Here is a 21,369-nt window from a genome sequence, read left to right as displayed (position 1 = left end):
CTGTCCGAGTGTGTGATGGCACCTTGAAGACGCCCAGAGCCAAGAAGGAGAACAGACAGCAGTGATTTCAATGAAATGAAGACCTGATAATTGTTCTGCAGGTGTTTGGTAAGCAGAGAGGAAAATGCAGTTTACTGTCACTGTGAGAACTGAGTGCTGCTTTTCCCTCTCAGCAACTGTCCCGTGCTCTTATTCTAAGAGAACATGGCAAATAGATGGGATTGTAATTTGCCATCCTCAGCAGGAAACTGCCACATGAGGATAGGGTGGGGAGAACTAGAATTAAATGATACTTGGGTTTTCAAGGTTCCATATTACTGTGATCATTTTGTGACCCCTAAAACTCAGAGATCTTCTCCTGTAGTTTTGTATGAAACAAAACCCATGAAATAATTGTTTTCCCCTCAACCCACTCCAGTGTTCTTGCCTGGAGAATCCCATAGAGAGAGAAGCCTGGTGGGCTACAGTCCACAGGGTCGCAAAAAGTCAAGCACAACTGAGCGACTGAGCACACACACTCATGTCTATGGGATGCTCCAGGAAAGAACACTCGAGTGGGTCGCCATTTCCTCCTCCCGGGGATCTTCCCAACCCAGAGACAGAAACCACCTCTCCTGAGTCTCCTGCTTTGGCAGGCCAATTCTCTACCACTGAGCCACTGGGGAAATCCCATGTATGTAGATGCAGATTTTTAGATGCTCAAGGAGAACAGCTTTATCAGTTTGAGTCTCGATGTGCTTATGCAATGACATCTCTCCACCCCCACACTTTATATCCACTCCTTTCATCGCTACTTAATCCCTGAGGATGTTCTCTTGGGGGTATGCTCTTCCTTTGTTTTCTAAAGGAAGCAGGAGCAAGGACTTTCCTGGCATTCCAGTGGTTAAGACTCCACACTTCCAATGCAGGGGGCACAAGTTATACCCTGGCTGAGGAAATAAGATCCCACATGCTGCTTGGCTGGACCAAAAAAATTAAAAATTAAAAAAAAATAAAGGAAACAGGGGCAGACCCTTGTGGCCCACAGTTGTCTGGGTGAGCTGTGGAGAGTTATTGAACTAAAGTGCACTGAGCTGCTTGGGGCAGTAATCTTACAGTATTCCTGTTGAGGTAGCAGATAGATGGGCCTCTGGGCTGGACAGTTGGTGTTTGTCAGGTAGAGTAAAATTCAAGCTTTGTTCTCACCCAGACACTCCTAGAACAAAGCTAGTGGCAAAAGCTGAGCTCTGCTGAAGACAGAAGGTGCCCACTCTTGAGGTTAAGGAAGACTTCCCTATCTGTACCTGTGCAGGAAGGTTTCTTGGGGAGTTGAAAAGGGAGGGGCCACCACCCCATAATAAATGTGGACATACCCATAGGCCAAAATTTTCCACACACATGTTGGGAAGGGTCTTAGGACCAGTCAGGTATGAAGAAAGAAAGAAGATAATTGGCCCAATAAAACTAGTCAATCTAATCACACTAGGACCACAGCCTTGTCTAACTCAATGAAACTAACTCATGCTCGTGGGGCAACCCAAGACAGCCAGGTCATGGTGGAGAGGTCTGACAGAATGTGGTCCACTGGAGAAGGGAATAACAAACCACTTCAGTATTCTTGCCTTGAAAACCCCATGAACAGTATGAAAAGGCAAAATGGTAGGATACTGAAAGAGGAACTCCCCAGGTCAGTAGGTGCCCAACATGCTACTGGAGATCAGTGGAGAAATAACTCCAGAAAGAATGAAGGGATGGAGCCAAAGCAAAAACAATACCCAGTTGTGGATGTGACTGGTGATAGAAGCAAGATCCGATGCTGTAAAGAGCAACATTGCATAGGAACCTGGAATGTTGGGTTCATGAATCAAGGCAAATTGGAAGTGGTCAAACAAGAGATGGCAAGAGTGAACGTTGACATTCTAGGAATCAGCGAACTAAAATGGACTGGAATGGGTGAATTTAACTCAGATGACCATTATATCTACTACTGCGGGCAGTAATCCCTCAGAAGAAGTGGAGTAGCCATCATGGTCAACAAAAGAGTCCGAAATGCGGTACTTGGATGCAATCTCAAAAATGACAGAATGATCTCTGTTCGTTTCCCAGGCAAACCATTCAATATCACAGTAATCCAAGTCTATGCCCCAAGTAGTAACGCTGAAGAAGCTGAAGTTGAACGGTTCTATGAAGACCTACAAGACCTTGTAGAACTAACACCCAAAAAAGATGTCCTTTTCATTATAGGGGACTGGAATGCAAAAGTAGGAAGTCAAGAAACACCTGGAGTAACAGGCAAATTTGGCCTTGGAATGCGGAATGAAGCAGGGCAAAGACTAATAGAGTTTTGCCAAGAAAATGCACTGGTCATAGCAAACACCCTCTTCCAACAACACAAGAGAAGACTCTACACATGGACATCACCAGATGGTCAACACCGAAATCAGATTGATTCTATTCTTTGCAGCCAAAGATGGAGAAGCTCTATGCAGTCAACAAAAACAAGACCAGGAGCTGACTGTGGCTCAGATCATGAACTCCTTATTACCAAATTCAGACTCAAATTGAAGAAAGTAGGGAAAACGGGTAGACCATTCAGGTATGACCTAAATCAAATCCCTTATGATTATACAGTGGAAGTGAGAAATAGATTTAAGGGCCGAGATCTGATAGATAGAGTGCCTGATGAACTATGGAATGAGGTTCGTGACATTGTACAGGAGACAGGGATCAAGACCATCCCCATGGAAAAGAAATGTAAAAAAGCAAAATGGCTGTCTGTGGAGGCCTTACAAATAGCTGTGAAAAGAAGAGAGGCAAAAAACAAAGGAGAAAAGGAAAGATAAAGGCATCTGAATGAAGAATTCCAAAGAATAGCAACCAAAGAAAGCCTTCCTCAGTGATCAATGCAAAGAAATAGAGGAAAAGAACAGAATGGGAAAGACTAGAGATCTCTTCAAGAAAATTAGAGATACCAAGGGAACATTTCATGCAAAGATGGGCTCTATGAAGGAGAGAAATAGTATGAACCTAACAGAGGCAGAAGATATTAAGTAGAGGTGGCAAGAATACACAGAAGACTGTACAAAAAAGATCTTCACGACCCAGATAATCACGATGGTGTGATCACTCATCTAGAGCCAGACATCCTGGAATGTGAAGTCAAGTGGGCCTTAGAAAGCATCACTACAAACAAAGCTAGTGGAGGTGATGGAATTCCAGTTGAGCTGTTTCAAATCCTGAAAGATGATGCTGTCAAAGTGCTGCACTCAATATGCCAGCAAATTTGGAAAACTCAGCAGTGGCCACAGGACTGGAAAAGGTCCGTTTTCATTCCAATCCCAAAGAAAGGCAATGCAAAAGAATGCTCAAACTACTGCACAATTGCACTCATCTCACATGCTAGTAAAGTAATGCTCAAAATTCTCCAAGCCAGGCTTCAGTAATATGTGAACCGTGAACTTCCTGATGTTCAAGCTGGTTTTAGAAAAGGCTGAGGAACCAGAGATTAAATTGCCAACATCCTCTGGATCATGGAAAAAGCAAGAGAGTTCCAGAAAAACATCTATTTCTGCTTTATTGACTATGCCAAAGCCTTTGACTGTGTGGATCACAATAAACTATTGAAAATTCTGAAAGAGATGGGAATACCAGACCACCTGACCTACCTCTTGAGAAATTTGTATGCAGGTCAGGAAGCAACAGTTAGAAATGGACATGGAAGAACAGACTGGTTCCAAATAGGAAAAGGAGTACATGAAGGCTGTATATTGTCACCCTGCTTATTTAAATTATATGCAGACTACATCATGAGAAACGCTGGACTGGAAGAAACACAAGCTGGAATCAAGACTGCTGGGAGAAATATCAATAACCTCAGATATGCAGATGACACCACCCTTATAGCAGAATGTGAAGAGGAACTAAAAAGCCTCTTGATGAAAGTGAAAGAGGAGAGTGAAAAAGTTGGCTTAAAGCTCAACATTCAGAAAACAAAGATCATGGCATCTGATCCCATCACTTCATGGGAAATAGATGAGGAAACAGTGGAAACAGTGTCAGACTTTATTTTTTTGGGCTCCCAAATCACTGCAGATGGTGACTGCAGCCATGAAATTAAAAGATGCTTACTCTTTCGAAGAAAAGTTATGACCAACCTAGACAGCATATTTAAAAGCAGAGACATTACTTTGCCAACAAAGGTTCATCTAGTCAAGGCTATGGTTTTTCCTGTGGTCATGTATGGATGTGACAGTTGGACTGTGAAGAAGGCTGAGCGCCAAAGAGTTGATGATTTTGAACTGCGGTGTTGGAGAAGACTCTTGAGAGCCCCTTGGACTGCAAGGAGATCCAGCCAGTCCATTCTGAAGGAGATCAGCCCTGGGATTTCTTTGGAAGGAATGATGCTAAAGCTGAAGCTCCAGTACTTTGGCCACCTCATGCGAAGAGTGGACTCATTGGAAAAGACTCTGATGCTGGGAGGGATTGAGGGCAGGAGGAGAAGGGGATGACCCAGGATGAGATGGCTGGATGGCATCACGGACTCGATGGATGTGAGTCTGAGTGAAGTCTGGGAGATGGTGATGGACAGGGAGGCCTGGCGTGCTGCAAATCATAGGGTCAAAAGAGTTGGACTGAACTGAACTGAACTGAACTGAATCAAAGACCTGGAAGAACTGTTTTGTATCAGTGATTTAAAATCATCTCTTTACTGCACCCCTGTGGGGGACGACCCGTGAAGGGTTAAGTCTTGGGAGCTGCTCAGCAGGTATGCAGAGCCCTAGGACATGTTCCTAAGCTCCCTGTCCCGCCACCCTCAAGAATTTTTATAGCCCTTAAGGCTCCAAGATGTTTGGTTTCGGCAACATTTCATAGAAGATAGATTATCTTATTGTGTATACTTCATAGAAGATAGATTATCTGATTGTGTTCTGTATACAATGGTAAGGGTCTGGTGATTGTATCTTGAGATTAAAAACAACCTTGTGAATGTCATAAGTCACGTACTTTACCCTATATATACTGCAGCACAATAAAGCAAGGTATCAGCCATTTTGGGCTGATCCTCTCAACCCCATCTTTTGTCTCTCTCTTATTTTCTTAGCGGGGACGCTCCGTTCTCTCCCTGTGCAGGTGCGACTCTTGCTTGTGCTGGCCGCGGCAGGTGGCGCCCAACGTGGGGCAGTTTGACAGTTTTCCTCGCCACTACTCTTATTAGCTGAAAAGAGTGAGTATATGAGTATACAAGTGAATTAAATTGAGGAGGAGTAGTAAGGTATATAGTTGAGAGTATAAATATGGGACAGACGCATAGTCATCAATTGTTTGTACATATGTTATCTGTAATGTTAAAACATCGGGGAATTACTGTTTCCAAACCTAAATTAATCAATTTTCTTTCATTTATTGAGGAAGTTTGCTCTTGGTTCCCCAGAGAAGGCACAGTAAATTTAGAGACATGGAAGAAGGTAGGGGAACAAATTCGGACTCATCATACTCTACATGGCCCTGAAAAAGTCCCTGTTGAAACTTTATCCTTTTGGACACTAATTCGTGATTGCCTGGACTTTGATAATGATGAATTAAAACGTTTAAGAAATTTATTAAAACAGGAAGAAGATCCTCTCCATGTTCCTGATTCGGAACCCAGGTATGCTGTTCCCGAGGGAGTTGAAGGCGATCCTCCATTTTCTAACTTATTGCGTCCTTCGGATAATGATGATTCACTTTCATCCACAGATGAGGCGGAATTAGACGAAGAAGCTGCTAAATACCATCAAGAAGATTGGGTTTTTTTGGCACAAGAAAAGGGGGGGTCGACATCTAAAGATGAATTGGTTGAATGTTTAAAAAACCTCACTATTGCTTTACAGAACTCAGGAATCAAGCTTCCTAGTAATAACGCTAAATCTCCTTCTGCTCCGCCTCTTCCCCCTGCCTATGCTCCTTCCGTTGTAGCAGGTCTCGATCCCCCTCCGGGGCCTCCTCCACCGTCTGAGATCATGTCTCCGCTGCAGAAGGCATTGAGACAAGCACAACGACTTGGTGAGATTGTCTCTGATTTTTCTCTTGCTTTTCCTGTCTTTGAACATAACAATCAGCGTTTTTATGAAACACTGCCTTTTAAACAACTGAAAGAGTTAAAGATTGCTTGCTCGCAATACGGTCCTACCGCTCCGTTCACTATTGCTATGATAGAAAGTTTGGGTACTCAAAATCTACCCCCAAATGATTGGAAACAAATAGCTAGGGCCTGTCTCTCGGGGGGAGATTATTTATTATGGAAATCTGAATTTTTTGAACAGTGTGCTCGTATAGCCGATGTTAATTGGCAACAAGGTATACAGACCTCTTATGAAATGTTGACTGGTGAAGGCGCTTACCAGGCTACTGATACTCAACTTAATTTCTTACCTGGTGCATATGCACAAATATCAAATGTGGCTCGGCAGGCTTGGAAAAAACTTCCTAGCTCCAGTACTAAGACAGAGGATCTTTCACAAGTCCGACAGGGACCTGATGAGCCTTATCAGGACTTCGTGGCACGGCTCTTAGATACTATAGGTAAGATAATGTCCGATGAAAAGGCTGGGATGGTATTAGCAAAACAATTGGCTTTTGAAAACGCTAACTCTGCCTGTCAAGCTGCTTTAAGACCTTATCGAAAAAAGGGAGATCTGTCTGATTTTATTCGTATTTGTGCTGACATTGGACCCTCCTATATGCAAGGCATTGCTATGGCAGCAGCATTACAAGGAAAAAGCATAAAAGAGGTACTTTTTCAGCAGCAAGCCCAGAACAAGAAAGGACTTCAAAAGTCAGGTAATTCGGGTTGCTTTGTTTGTGGTCAACCTGGCCATCGGGCTGCAGTGTGCCCTCAAAAACAACAAAGCCCTGTTAACACTCCTAATTTGTGCCCACGATGTAAAAAAGGAAACCATTGGGCACGGGATTGCCGTTCTAAAACGGATGTTCAAGGTAATCCTTTGCCCCCGGTTTCGGGAAACTGGGTGAGGGGCCAGCCCCTGGCCCCGAAACAATGTTATGGGGCAACACTGCAGGTTCCAAAAGAACCATTGCAGACCTCTGTCGAGCCACAAGAGGCAGTGCAGGATTGGACCTCTGTGCCACCTCCTACACAGTATTAACTCCCGAGATGGGGGTTCAAACCCTTGCCACCGGAGTATTTGGGCCTTTACCTCCGGGAACAGCTGGACTGCTTTTGGGGCGCAGTAGTGCGTCTTTAAAGGGAATACTTATTCATCCCGGTGTAATTGACTCTGATTATACAGGGGAGATAAAAATACTAGCCTCTGCTCCTAACAAAATTATTGTAATCAATGCAGGACAACGTATAGCTCAACTCCTTTTAGTTCCATTAGTCATACAAGGAAAAACAATTAACTGAGACCGTCAAGATAAAGGTTTCGGGTCCTCTGACGCCTATTGGGTGCAAAATGTCACCGAGGCACGACCAGAACTTGAGCTACGCATAAATGGTAAGCTTTTCCGCGGAGTGCTTGATACAGGGGCCGATATTAGCGTTATTTCTGATAAATACTGGCCTACTACATGGCCTAAACAAACAGCTATTTCCACTCTTCAGGGTATTGGCCAAACTACCAATCCAGAACAAAGTTCATCCCTTCTTACTTGGAAGGATAAAGATGGCCATACAGGCCAATTTAAACCTTATATTCTGCCCCATCTTCCAGTTAATTTATGGGGGCATGATATATTAAGCAAAATGGGTGTTTATTTATATAGTCCTTCACCCACTGTAACAGATTTGATGTTAGATCAGGGCTTACTTCCAAACCAAGGTTTAGGTAAACAACATCAAGGCATCGTTTTACCCCTTGATTTAAAATCTAATCAAAGTCGAAAGGGCTTGGGGTGTTTTCCCTAGGGACCTCTGATTCTCCTGTGACACATGCCGATCCTATTGATTGGAAATCTCAGGAACCGGTATGGGTCGATCAGTGGCCCCTAACACAAGAGAAACTTTTTGCCGCACAACAGCTGGTGCAGGAACAGCTGAGGCTTGGGCATATTGAACCCTCTACCTCTGCGTGGAATTCCCCAATTTTTGTCATTAAAAAGAAATCTGGAAAATGGAGATTACTACAAGACCTTCGTAAGGTAAATGAAACAATGATGCATATGGGAGCCCTACAACCTGGGTTGCCCACTCCTTCTGCTATACCTGATAAATCCTATATTATTATTATAGATTTAAAAGATTGTTTTTACACTATTCCTCTTGCACCTCAAGATTGTAAAAGATTTGCCTTTAGTTTGCCCTCTGTTAATTTTAAAGAGCCTATGCAACGCTATCAATGGAGAGTCCTCCCACAAGGAATGACTAATAGTACTACGTTATGTCAAAAATTTGTTGCTACAGCATTAGCTCCTGTTCGTCAACGTTTTCCTCAGTTATATTTAATTCATTATATGGATGATATATTACTAGCCCATGCTGACGAACATCTATCGTATCAAGCTTTTGCTATTCTAAAAAAACACTTAAGTCTTAATGGTCTTGTCATTGCTGATGAAAAAATTCAAACCCACTTCCCTTATGATTATTTAGGCTTCTCCTTATACCCTCGTGTTTATAATACCCAATTAATAAAATTACAGACTGACCATTTAAAAACTCTAAATGATTTTCAAAAACTTCTAGGAGACATTAATTGGATACGTCCTTATTTAAAATTACCCACTTATACCTTGCAGCCCTTATTTGACATCCTTAAAGGTGACTCTGACCCTGCGTCACCCCGAACACTTTCTTTAGAAGGACGATCAGCCTTACAATCAATAGAAGAAGCTATTAGACAACAACAGATTACTTATTGTGATTACCAACGATCATGGGGTTTGTATATACTTCCTACCCCTCGAGCACCCACAGGGGTTCTCTATCAAGATAAACCTTTGCGATGGATATATCTATCTGCTACTCCAACTAAACATCTGCTCCCTTACTATGAGCTTGTTGCAAAAACTGTAGCAAAAGGACGTCATGAGGCCATCCAGTATTTTGGTATGGAACCCCCCTTCATTTGTATTCCTTATGCTTTAGAACAACAAGATTGGCTTTTTCAATTTTCAGATAATTGGTCTATAGCTTTTGCAAATTACCCGGGACGGATTACTCATCATTACCCTTCTGATAAATTGTTACAATTTGCTAGCTCTCACACCTTTATTTTTCCAAAAATAGTTCGCCGACAACCTATTCCCGAAGCGACACTTATATTTACAGATGGATCTTCTAATGGAACTGCAGCTTTAATTATTAACCATCAAACCTATTATGCACATACCAGTTTTTCTTCTGCTCAGGTTGTTGAATTATTTGCAGTCCATCAAGCACTGCTAACTGTACCCACTTCCTTCAATTTATTTACAGACAGCTCCTATGTAGTCGGTGCCTTACAGATGATTGAAACTGTTCCAATTATCGGCACAACTTCTCCTGAAGTTCTTAACTTATTTACATTGATTCAACAGGTTCTCCACTGTCGCCAACACCCGTGTTTCTTTGGGCATATTCGCGCACATTCCACCCTTCCTGGTGCCCTGGTACAAGGCAATCACACTGCGGACGTTCTTACTAAACAAGTGTTTTTTCAATCAGCTATCGAGGCAGCCCGAAAATCCCATGAATTACATCACCAAAATAGTCATTCTTTACGGTTACAATTTAAGATTTCCCGTGAAGCTGCACGGCAAATTGTTAAATCTTGCTCTACCTGTCCTCAATTCTTTGTTCTTCCTCAATATGGTGTCAACCCTCGAGGTTTATGCCCTAATCACCTCTGGCAAACAGATGTCACTCACATTCCTCAATTTGGGCGTCTTAAATATGTTCATGTCTCTATCGACACCTTTTCTCATTTTCTCATGGCCTCCCTTCACACTGGAGAATCAACTTGTCACTGTATTCAACATTTACTTTTTTGCTTTTCTATTTTAGGAATCCCACACACCCTTAAAACTGATAATGGACCTGGTTATACTAGCCGTTCTTTTCAACGTTTTTGTCTTTCTTTCCAAATTCATCATAAAACAGGAATTCCTTACAATCCGCAGGGACAGGGTATTGTAGAACGAGCCCATCAACGCCTTAAACATCAATTATTAAAACAAAAAAAGGGGAATGAACTGTATAGCCCCTCACCGCATAACGCCTTAAATCATGCTCTCTATGTTTTAAACTTTTTAACTTTAGACGCAGAAGGCAATTCAGCAGCCCAGTGTTTTTGGGGAGAACGGTCCTCATGCAAAAAACCACTTGTAAGATCCACTTACCAATCTGTGGTATGGGCCAGACCCTGTATTAATATGGGGACGGGGGCATGTTTGTGTTTTTCCACAGGATGCTGAAGCGCCGCGCTGGATTCCGGAGAGGCTGGTACGCGCGGCGGAGGAACTCCCTGACATATCAAATACATCGCCTGACACTGGGCGAGCCCACGAGTGAGCTGCCTACCCAAAGGCAGATTGAGGCATTGATGTGATATGCTTGGAATGAGGCTCATGTACAACCTCCAGTGACACCTACTAACATATGATCATGTTATTATTATTGTTACAGCGGATGCAAAACGGGGCGGCTGCGGCTTTTTGGGTGTACATTCCTGATCCGCCCATGATTCAATCATTAGGATGGGATAAAGAAATAGTACTTGTATATGTCAACGATACAAGTCTTTTAGGAGGAAAATCAGACATTCACATTTCTCCTCAGCAAGCTAATATCTCGTTTTATGGTCTTACTACTCAATATCCTATGTGCTTTTCTTATCAATTACAGCATCCTCACTGTATACAGGTGTCAGCTGATATATCCTACCCTCGAGTGACTATTTCTGGCATTGATGAAAAAACCGGAAAAAGATCGTACCGTGACGGAACTGGACCTCTCGACATTCCGTTTTGTGACAAACATTTAAGCATCAGCATAGGAATAGACACTCCTTGGACTTTATGTCGAGCACGGGTCGAATCGGTGTACAACATCAACAATGCCAATGCCACCCTTTTATGGGACTGGGCACCTGGGGGAACACCTGATTTCCCCGAATATCGAGGACAGCATCCACCCATTCTCTCTGTAAACACTGCTCATATATACCAAACGGAACTGTGGAAACTTTTGGCTGCTTTTGGTCATGGCAATAGTCTATATTTACAACCCAATATTAGTTGGAGTAAATATGGTAATGTAGGAGTTACGGGGTTTTTATATCCCCGAGCTTGTGTCCCTTACCCATTCATGTTGATACAAGGCCATGTGGAAATAATGCTGTCATTGAATATTTATCATTTAAATTGTTCTAATTGTATACTTACTAATTGCATTAGAGGTGTTGCCAAAGGAGAACAAGTTATAATAGTAAAACATTTCGCATGAAAATTCAATGCCATGCTAATTATAAATGGATTTGTGTTACAAAAAAGCCTTACAATACATCTGATTTTCCGTGGGATAAGGTGAAAAAACATCTACAAGGAATTTGGTTTAATACCAATGTTTCTCTAGATATTTTACAATTGCATAATGAAATTCTTAACATCGAAAATTCTCCAAAAGCTACTTTGAATATAGCTGATACTGTCGATAATTTTTTACAAAATTTATTTTCTAACTTTCCTAGCCTTCATTCACTGTGGCAAAGTATAATTGCTGTGGGCGAGGTTCTGACTGTTGTGCTTATCGTAATTTGTTTAGCTCCTCGTCTTATTCGTAGCATTGTTAAAGAATTTCTACATATGAGAGTTTTAATACATAAAAACATGTTGCAACACCGACATCTTATGGACCTTTTAAAAAATAAAGAGAGGGGAGCTGCGGGGGACGACCCGTGAAGGGTTAAGTCTTGGGAGCTGCTCAGCAGGTATGCAGAGCCCTAGGACATGTTCCTAAGCTCCCTGTCCCGCCACCCTCAAGAATTTTTATAGCCCTTAAGGCTCCAAGATGTTTGGTTTCGGCAACATTTCATAGAAGATAGATTATCTTATTGTGTATACTTCATAGAAGATAGATTATCTGATTGTGTTCTGTATACAATGGTAAGGGTCTGGTGATTGTATCTTGAGATTAAAAACAACCTTGTGAATGTCATAAGTCACGTACTTTACCCTATATATACTGCAGCACAATAAAGCAAGGTATCAGCCATTTTGGGCTGATCCTCTCAACCCCATCTTTTGTCTCTCTCTTATTTTCTTAGCAGGGACGCTCCGTTCTCTCCCTGTGCAGGTGCGACTCTTGCTTGTGCTGGCCGCGGCACACCCCCTCATTCTGGATGCTCACACTCCTCTTTGGACATGTATTTCTGCCTAGCTTTTAACTTACGCCACTCCTCCTTACTGGGGGTGTGCCCACATCCTTCCTCTCTGGGAGTATATTTCTACCTAGCTCCTTTCTTGAATAAACAGCCTGTTTCTCTGTGTACTCTCCCCCAGATTTTGCTGTCTCTAATAATAAACTTTGTACCTGTTTTTGCAGTTGTTGCCTCCTTGAGACATTCTTGCTTTCAAATGGGAGGGAAAGAGCCAGGGCCACTTTGCTTCTAGCTTCTGGACCCTGGTGGTCTGGTGGCTAGGGTTTTTATCCAGGTTGCCCCAGTTCGGTTCCTGGGCAGGGAACTATTAATACCATCTCTCTTCAGGATCACTCACTGCTGTCTCTCTGTGATCAATATTTTGGTGCGTTTTGGTAGAAAGCAAAAAAGAAGGAAAATTCTTTATAGAATTAATCCAAAGCTATGTTTGTATAATCTATCATCATCAAAGGTTTCTTTGGTATATTGTTGTCTTATGTTGTTGGCCACAATATAGTCCCTCACCTCTAGAGCCTCATGTTTGTGGATAACCCAAATGACTTCAGGAATTTCCACAAATCTTGGTTCCAGATTAAATACCAAGTTGTTTCTAAGGGTTGAACTGAGAAAATGGCCAGGCAGATCTTAATGGTGAATTCAGTTGTGGTAACTTAGGTACCTGTTGTTTTGTTAGTCTGAATTTATTTTGTACCATTTGTTGTTTTGTTTCTTGGCAGGAACCTTCCTTACTTTCAGAAAACACAAGAGACCAAGTATTAAACTTGTTTTACAAAGAGATCAGATAAAACATTTTAAGTGATCATATGGTTTCTATTTTTTGGGCTCAGAGTAGGCCACCCCAGAACATGCCACCGTGGCATATTGATTATTTTGAATTCAAGTTACTTGAGGGAATGCCCTGGTGACCCAGTGTCTAAAACAGGCCTGGGTTCGATCCCTGGTCAGGGATCCCACATGCCACAACTAAAACAAAGATCCTGAATGCTACAACTAAGACCCAGTGCAGCCAGATAAATAAAGTATTTTTTCAAACTGTTACTTTAGAAAGGGCTGGTGTGAGAGGAACACTCTGACCCTCTTCTTTATCACCGCTGAAAGCAAGAAATAATTCTCCCTTGCACAATTTACTCTGTGTACCAGGAGAGAGACCTCCTTATCACCAGAGATAGGACATTCAAGGCTGAAAAGCCTGTGCAAACAAACTTTGTTACTTCTTTACTAGTTTACTACCCCAAACCCAAGCTTTGCTTATATTCCTCTAATTAAGCTTCCAGGCTAAATTTCTTTGTCCTGTTTTATAGATTTATTATTTCTTTGTCTTAAAAAAAAACACCCAAGCTGCCTTCCTTGGTTACTTCTTAGGTCCTATTTGTATGAGACCTCCATACATATGGGGCTTCTCAGGTGGCACTAGTGTTAAAGAATCTGCCTGCAATTCAGGAGACCCAGGTTCGAGCCCTGGGTCGGGAAGATCCCCCTGGAGAAGGGAATGGCAACCCAGTCCAGTATTCTTGCCTGGGAAATCCCACGGACAGAAGAGCCTGGTAGGCTACCGTTCATGGGTCAAAAAGAGTCAGACACGAATGAGTGACTAATACTTTCACCTTTCTTTCTGTACGTATGAATTAAATTGTTTTTTTTTTTCCCCTCCTGTTAATCTGCCTTCTGTCAGTTTAATTATTAGAGTAGCCAAAAGAACCCAGAAAGGAAGGGGGACATTTCCCCCTCCCCAACACTATATGACTACAATGAACTGCATCCCAAAGACAGTAGGTAAAAGGTAATGAATACAATGAGAACATGGAGTATTACTTTTGCAAGAAAAATAATGTGATTTTTAATGTGTTTAAGAGTTTCTTTGATATATTGTGTGCATCTTGCTGTGTGATACCTACCACGTGGTCTAGGAGAAAGCTTTATTCAGCATATCTTTCCCTTCCAGGCCTAATAATGTACCTTGTTTCTGAGAAAAGATTCCCACCCCCAGAAGCCCACTCTTTTCTCTTACTTGTACTAACTTGTGTTTGGGGTAGGGTTGATCAAGACTATCAGGCAACCCTGGCGTTTTCAGCCTAAGCCTGTAAGAGCAGCCCACTGTACACATGACCATGGAGCTGACTGGAAGAAGAGAACAACACCAAGATATCATCCTCAGGTATTTGGTCAACAGAGGAACAGCTTTCCTACCATATTTTATTTTATTTTTTTTAATATTTATTTTTATAATTTTTATTTGGCTTCACTGGGTCTTAGTTACAGCATGGGGGATCTTCCATCTTTATTTAAGCATGCAGGATCTTTAGTTGTGGCATGTGGGATCTAGGGACCACCTGACTGGGGATCGAACCTTGGCCCCCTCCATTGGGAGCACGGAGTCCTAGCCACTGAACTACCACGGAAGTCCCGGATTATACCCTCTTAACGTTTGGAAGGAACTTAATACTGTATCCTAGTTGCAGGGAGGAAGCCAATTCTGACTCCATGTTGCAACTGTTTCTTTGACTTGCCTCTCATTGCTTTTGTTATTATAATCATACAGAATGGTTTGCCTCAGAGAATCCTGCCCTTCTGCCTGATTGTTAAAGTGCCTTTGATCAGAACCCTGTCCACTTGTGAATGGTAGGAAGGAAGAAATTAATACCCCACCCCCCCACCTGAGGCTTGCCATTCTAGGAGACGTTTGCAAGATTCATAGCGTTTTTACTTTGCTTCCTCACCACCCCCATCTCTGATCTACCAAAGAAACTGGCATCCAGGCCCCAATAAGGTGGTTATTTTGAGGTGCTAGCCTGCCATCTTCTCAGTCTGCTGGCTCCCCAATTAAAGTCTTTTCCTTGCCTCAAGTCACCTACTCGGGGTTGGCAGGTAGTTACCTCAACATCTGAGCTCCCACTCTGGGAAAGGGCCCAGGTTCAATCTCTGGTTGGGGAAATAGATCCCACATGCCATAATAAGACCTGGTACAGCAAAATAAATAAAATAATAACAAAAAGACAATATAAACCTCATCATGTAACAACGAAGTACAGATACAATAAATACTATTTTATACCTATTTAACAAACAAAAACAAATTTAAAACGATAAAGCATAATGTTTGTGAGGCTGTGGGGAAATTTGTATTTTGCAGGTGACAATAATAATAATAGCCAATACTTTTATGCTCACTTTCCTTATCACATTTCTGTACAGAACTATTTTTTCTCCCATTTCATAGATCAGATTGTTGTGACTCAGAAAGGGTAACCTGGTACACGAAGCCAGATGAAAAAAGCTTTGATGACGTTAAAAACCCTATGTTCTTAACCGAAACTGGACACTGTCTCCCATGGTAATATGCAACAGTTCAGTCAGTTCAGTCACTCAGTCCTGTCTGACTCTGTGACCCCATGGACTGCAGCACGCCAGGCCTCCCTGTCCATCACCAACTCCCGGAGTTTACTCAAGTTCATGCCCACTGAGTCAGTGACGCCATCCAACCATCTCATCCTGTCGTCCCCTTCTCTCCCTGCCCTCAATCTTTCCCAGCACCAGGGTCTTTTCAAATGAGTCAGCTCTTCGCATCAGGTGGCCAAAGTATTGGAGTTTCAGCTTCAGATCAGTACTTTCAATGAATATTCAGGACTGATTTCCTTTAGGATGAACTGGTTGGATCTCCTTGCAGTCCAAGGGACTCTCAAGAGTCTTTTCCAACACCACAGTTCAAAAGCATCAATTATTCAGTGCTCAGGTTTCTTTATGTTCCAACTCTCACATCCATACATGACTACTGGAAAAACCATAGCTTTGACTAGACAGACCTTTGTTGGTAAAGTAATGTCTCTGCTTTTTAATATGCTGTCTAGGTTGGTCATAGCTTTTCTTCCAAGGAGTAAGCATCTTTTAATTTCATGGCTGCAGTCACCATCTGCAGTGATTTTGGAGCCCAAGGAAATAAAGTCTGCCACTGTTTCCATAGGTATATATAGGTATAGTATATTATATATATACTATATTATAGGTATATACCTATCTTCCAACAACTGATATTCAAAGATAAATGTACCGTTCATTTACTATTTCTTTAAGGACAAATGTATATTTTAAATATGGAGCTCTGGTATTTCATGCATTCAAGCCTTGTTTTGTTTTTTATTTTGCTTTAACTATGAAATAACTGGACTTCTTCTGAATGCAGGCCTGTGAAATTGCATTAAACACTCCACAAAGTACCTTCATATTTATTTAAAACATATAGTTTAGCCAAGCAAACCATACTGATGTATTAAAATAAATTAAAGATGTGCACCTTGAAAACTGGGTTCAAATCAGCAGAAATGCTGACTATATTCGTGCTGTTTTTATCTTGCTTTTAAAAGTATGAGACTTCCGCGGACTCCCCTGGTGGTCCAGTGGTTAAAACGTCACAGTTCCAATGCAGGGGGCTCAGGTTCCATCTCTGGTCAGGAAACTAAGATCCTGTATGCTAAGTGGCATGGCCAAAAAGAAATTCTTTTTAAATTAAAAATAAATAAAAGTGTGAGACTTCCAGATTCTGATATTGTTCATAGGCTGCTTATCTTTCACCCAGGAAAAAGGAAGTCACTTTCTCTTTTTAAAAGGACAGCTTAATCCACAGTTAACTTTTTTTCCTTACTGTATTACATGCATCTTATCTGCAGTGGTAAAGAACATACCTGTGAATGCAGGAGACGTGCAAGATGCAGGTTTGATTCCTGGGTTGGAAAGATTCCCTGGAGGAGGGCATGACAATCCACTCCAGTATTCTTGCCTGGGAAATCCCATGGACAGAGGAGCCTGGTGGGCTATTGTCCATGGGTCACAAAGAGTTGGACACGACTGAAGCAACTTAGCACGAACACATATGTTATATGTGGTCTTAAATTATGATAAACTAATGCATGAATGAATCAAATAAAAAAGTATACAATGCAGAGAAAAGGGAAATCATTTAAATAGTGCAGCTATTGTAAAAGAAAACAAAAAATCCCTCATCAATAGCCAATCATTTGATCTGTTTAATTTTATCCAGAATTATTGCATGAGACTATATTAAAGTGAATCATTAATTTAACAGAATATGCGAGAACTAACTTGGCACCTTTCAGTATTTCTTTCTGAGTTCCGACTGGAGTTGAGATTTGGATGTGAACGAGCGGGTCCATGGAACTCCTGAGACATCCTTCTTTGGTTAGAATGACAAAATGGAACCTGGCTGTTTCGAAGGGTGCTGAGACTGGAGACTGGGCCAGAAGCTATCACATTTTTAGACTCTTTTCCTGTCTTAAGTTTCCCTCCTTCCTTATGAGTATTTTAATCCTGGTGAAATTGCTTCATGTGAATTTTTTGAGTTAAAAGGAGGGTAAACCAGGGAGAAAAAGACAACTCTGCTGCTTGATCTTGTGATGGGAGCTGTGGAAAATGTTAGGGACTCATTTGCCCATGAACCTGAGTTCTGTTTTTCCTTTCTCTGTATTTTTTTTTTTTTTGTCTTATAAAGCTCAGCTGGTCAGAGTCATCTACTTGTGTCCCACTGGCTACCTCCCAGCCCAGCTGACCACCCAGCTCCCTACATCCCAGCAACAACTCTGTGCCCAGCCATTGACATGGTTTTCTTTCTCCCTCTAGTTACTACAGCTTCTTTTTTCACTTCTAATTTCAAAGTATCCTTTGCTTCACTCCTTTTACAACCATATTCAAGGGGAATGGGACAGAGACTCTTCCTTGGTAGCTGTCTTGCCTAGGTTCCCTGCCCTCCACACCTAAACCAAGATTCTTTTTTTTTTTTTTTAATTTATTTATTTGGTGGCGTTAGATCTTAGTTGTGGCATGTGGGATCTAGTTCCCCGACCAGAGGTTGGACCTGGGCCCCCGGCATTGGGAGCATGGAATCTTAGCCACTGGACCACTTTCCTAAACCAAGATTCTTAGGCCTGGAATAGAAAATCAGTTCCAACTCTGCAGTGCTCATACAGGCCCTAGTTTTTTCTGGGGGCTGAGGTTTGGAGGGGGCTGAGTGTAGCAGTGTGTTACCTATGCCTGAATACCACCTTTTAAATCACTTGTATCCCCTTGTTTGTGAAACACGAAAGAATGGGCTTTAAAAAGCTATTAGCCGTCTTTCCTTAAGAAGCTTATTCAATACGTGTGCGCAGCAGGCTGTTGTTCACGAGTTGTGCCTCCAGGGGGCAGGCTTGGCTTTGCCAGGAGATTGGAGGAAATGGCTGTTGTCATGGAATCACAGCTTCTGTGATCCAGTAGGCGTGGTATCCCTCTCTCAACCCTCTGAAGTTTGCTGTGCGAGAGTGAACCCTAGGAGACTGCATGCCTTAAGGGTTGAGGGTAAGGGCCTTAGTGCTGAGGCTGAGTGAGGAACTTGAAGTCAACAGCTCTTTGAAGGAAAGAGTTCTGTGCACGGTGGGGGTGGTAAGTGCTGAAGAGCTGAACTTGCCTCAGCACTGCCCAGAGCTGGATGAATCTGGGCCCCGGAACAGTACGGTCACCCAGAGAGGCCTCCTCTGAGACGAATTCCACATACCCTCTCTTGCAGACCACCCCACTACTCTGGGCTTGCGTTCCCTCATCTGTACTATGAAGGGAATGGACTGGATGCCCACAGAGGTCCCCTGTGGTGCAGAGAGACTACTGTGATTTCTTTCTTTAACCTGGGTGTTCCCCCACCCCCACCCCACTCCACCCCCACCCCCCACCCAGAAGACAAAAAGGTACTTTCCTTGAGATGCCCTACTGTACTGGTTTAATGGGAGGGAGGGTAAGGAAAGTCTCAAATGAATCCCCAAGCAAAAGTAATGTCATTTTTCATATTTTTATTATTCAAATGTTATGTATTTATTTTTGATTGGAGGATCATAGATTTACAGTATTGTGTTGGTTTCTGCCATACATCAACATGAGTCAGCCATAGGTATATACACGTCCCCTCCCTCTTGAACCTCCCTCCCACCTCAAGCAGCATTCTTAGGATCAGGAGTATGTGATGAGGGTTATGTTGTCATGGCAACTGACTCCTGAAGTTTTTATTTATTTATGGCTGTGCTGGGTTTTCGCTGCTGCACTCAAGCTTTCCCTAGTTGCGACAGTCAAGGGCTACTCTCTAATGCGGTGCATAAGCTTCTCATTGCAGTGGCTTCTCTTGTGGAGCACGGACACGGGCTCTAGAGCATTCAAGCACACTGGTAGTGGCACACAGGCTTAGTTGCCCTGAGGCATGTGGGTTCTTCCTGGACCGGGGATCTAACCTGTATCCCCTGCATTGGCAGGCAGATTCTTTACCCCTGAGCCACGAAGGAAGTCCCACTCAAGGTTCTGAGACCCCCCAGTCCATGGTGTGGACCAAGCTGAACTTACTAATCAGGAAATCCAGGGAAGGATTCTATTTTAGCTTCATTATTTCACTTCCAGGGTCTGAAATTTTCTAGGGGAGCTGCATCAGCACCAAACGACAGCATGGTGTTCAGTATGTGTGCTCTGTGTGTGCCCTGTAGTAAGCACAACGCCCCATAATCAGAATTCAATCAAATGTAGTTTTGTTTTTTTGAAGACAACTCAAACTTCATTGCCCTATTTTGTATATATTTATAGGAACTCTTCTCTTAATTTGAAAAGTCACTTTTCACATCTGTTTGGAGGGACCACACTCTTGTATTGCCTGATAAGATTGTTTCTGGTTCCTTCCTTTCCCCCAGCCCTTTGTTTCCAAGTACTTGCAGTTAAAATAGGAGCTTGGGGGACTGCCCCAATGGTCTAGCAGCTGGGACTCTGCACTCCCAATGCAGGGGACCTGGATTTGATCCCTGGTCAGGGAACTAGATCCCACATGCTGTAACTAAGACCAGGTGCAAGCAAATAAGTAAAATTAAAAAAAAATAAGATCTTGGAATTTTGATTGTCAGGCACTTCTGAGTTAGACCTCCAAGGTTCTCATTATATTTGTTTGAATCAAGATCCAGTTTACATGAATCTGGTTTTTTAAAAAAGTTTTTCCCCTCAAACAGTTCATGTTGTTTCCATGCTAGGTCACTTCAGTTGTGTCCAACTCTGAGTGACCCCATGGACTGTAGCCCACCAGCTTTCTCTGTCCATGGGATTCTCCAGGCAAGAATACTGGAGTGGGTTGCTGTGCCCTTTTCCAGGGGATCTTCCTGACCCAGGGATTGAACCATGTCTCCTTCACTGGCAGGTGGATTCTTCCACTGAGCCACCGGGGAAGCCCCTAGCCAGTTCATAATGTGAATGAGAAATGTCGCCTGCCATATCAGTAAACGAAGGAGGTTGCAGTCATCAAGCTGACAGCCACTGCAGCCCTCCTGCGACAGTGCACCCTGAGGGGGTTCAGGACTGAGAAAAGCTGGACACTGGCCCAGATGGCTGAGGTGCCTTTCAAAGGAGTGATTTCCATAAACCAGGCTTCCCTGGTGGCTCAGATGGTAAAGCATCTGCCTACAAGGTAGGAGACCCGGGTTCAATCCCTGGTCGGGGAAGATCTCCTGGAGAAGGAAATGGCAACCCACTCCAGTATTCTTGCCTGGAAAATCCCTTGGACAAAGGAATCTGGTAGGCTAAAGTCCATGGGGTCGCAAAGAGTCGGACACGACTGAGTGACCTCGCTTTTCAGACTCTTGCATCGTCCCATACACAGAAAAGTGCTAAATATTTCGTTTTCTTGAATTAACAGTAATCTTTTGATATTCCAACTACTTGTTTTTTTATGTAGCTTGGCTCCTCATTTACCTGTTTGGAGCCATCCCTCAGAGCTGTCTGAGAGACTTTCTGGCCTAAAGTCCTCAGTTTTGTCCACCAAATAAAAAATTATTCCCAACTTTTAGGTTGTGCATTTTTTTTTAGTTGACAGTACCTTATTTCTGGGTTTCCTCGATGGCTCAGATTGTAAAGAGTCTGCCTGCGATGTGGGAGACCTGGGTTCAATCTCTGGGTTGGGAAGATCCCCTGAACAAGGGAACAGCTACCCGCTCCAGTATTCTGGCCTGGAGACTTCTGTGGACAGAGGAGCCTT

General features: G+C 42.7%; 1 pseudogene; it reads left to right on the top strand.

Moving 5' to 3' along the window:
* Nucleotides 1-10,364: 10,364 nt before the first annotated feature.
* On the top strand, nucleotides 10,365-12,188 carry LOC138930497 (endogenous retrovirus group K member 19 Env polyprotein-like; annotated as a pseudogene).
* Nucleotides 12,189-21,369: the final 9,181 nt, after the last annotated feature.

This window comes from Ovis canadensis, chromosome X, assembly GCF_042477335.2.
Source record: "Ovis canadensis isolate MfBH-ARS-UI-01 breed Bighorn chromosome X, ARS-UI_OviCan_v2, whole genome shotgun sequence".
In the NCBI taxonomy this organism is placed as follows: domain Eukaryota; kingdom Metazoa; phylum Chordata; class Mammalia; order Artiodactyla; family Bovidae; genus Ovis; species Ovis canadensis.
The sequence above is the reverse complement of the archived record's forward strand: the minus strand, read 5'-3'. Positions and strand labels throughout refer to the sequence as shown.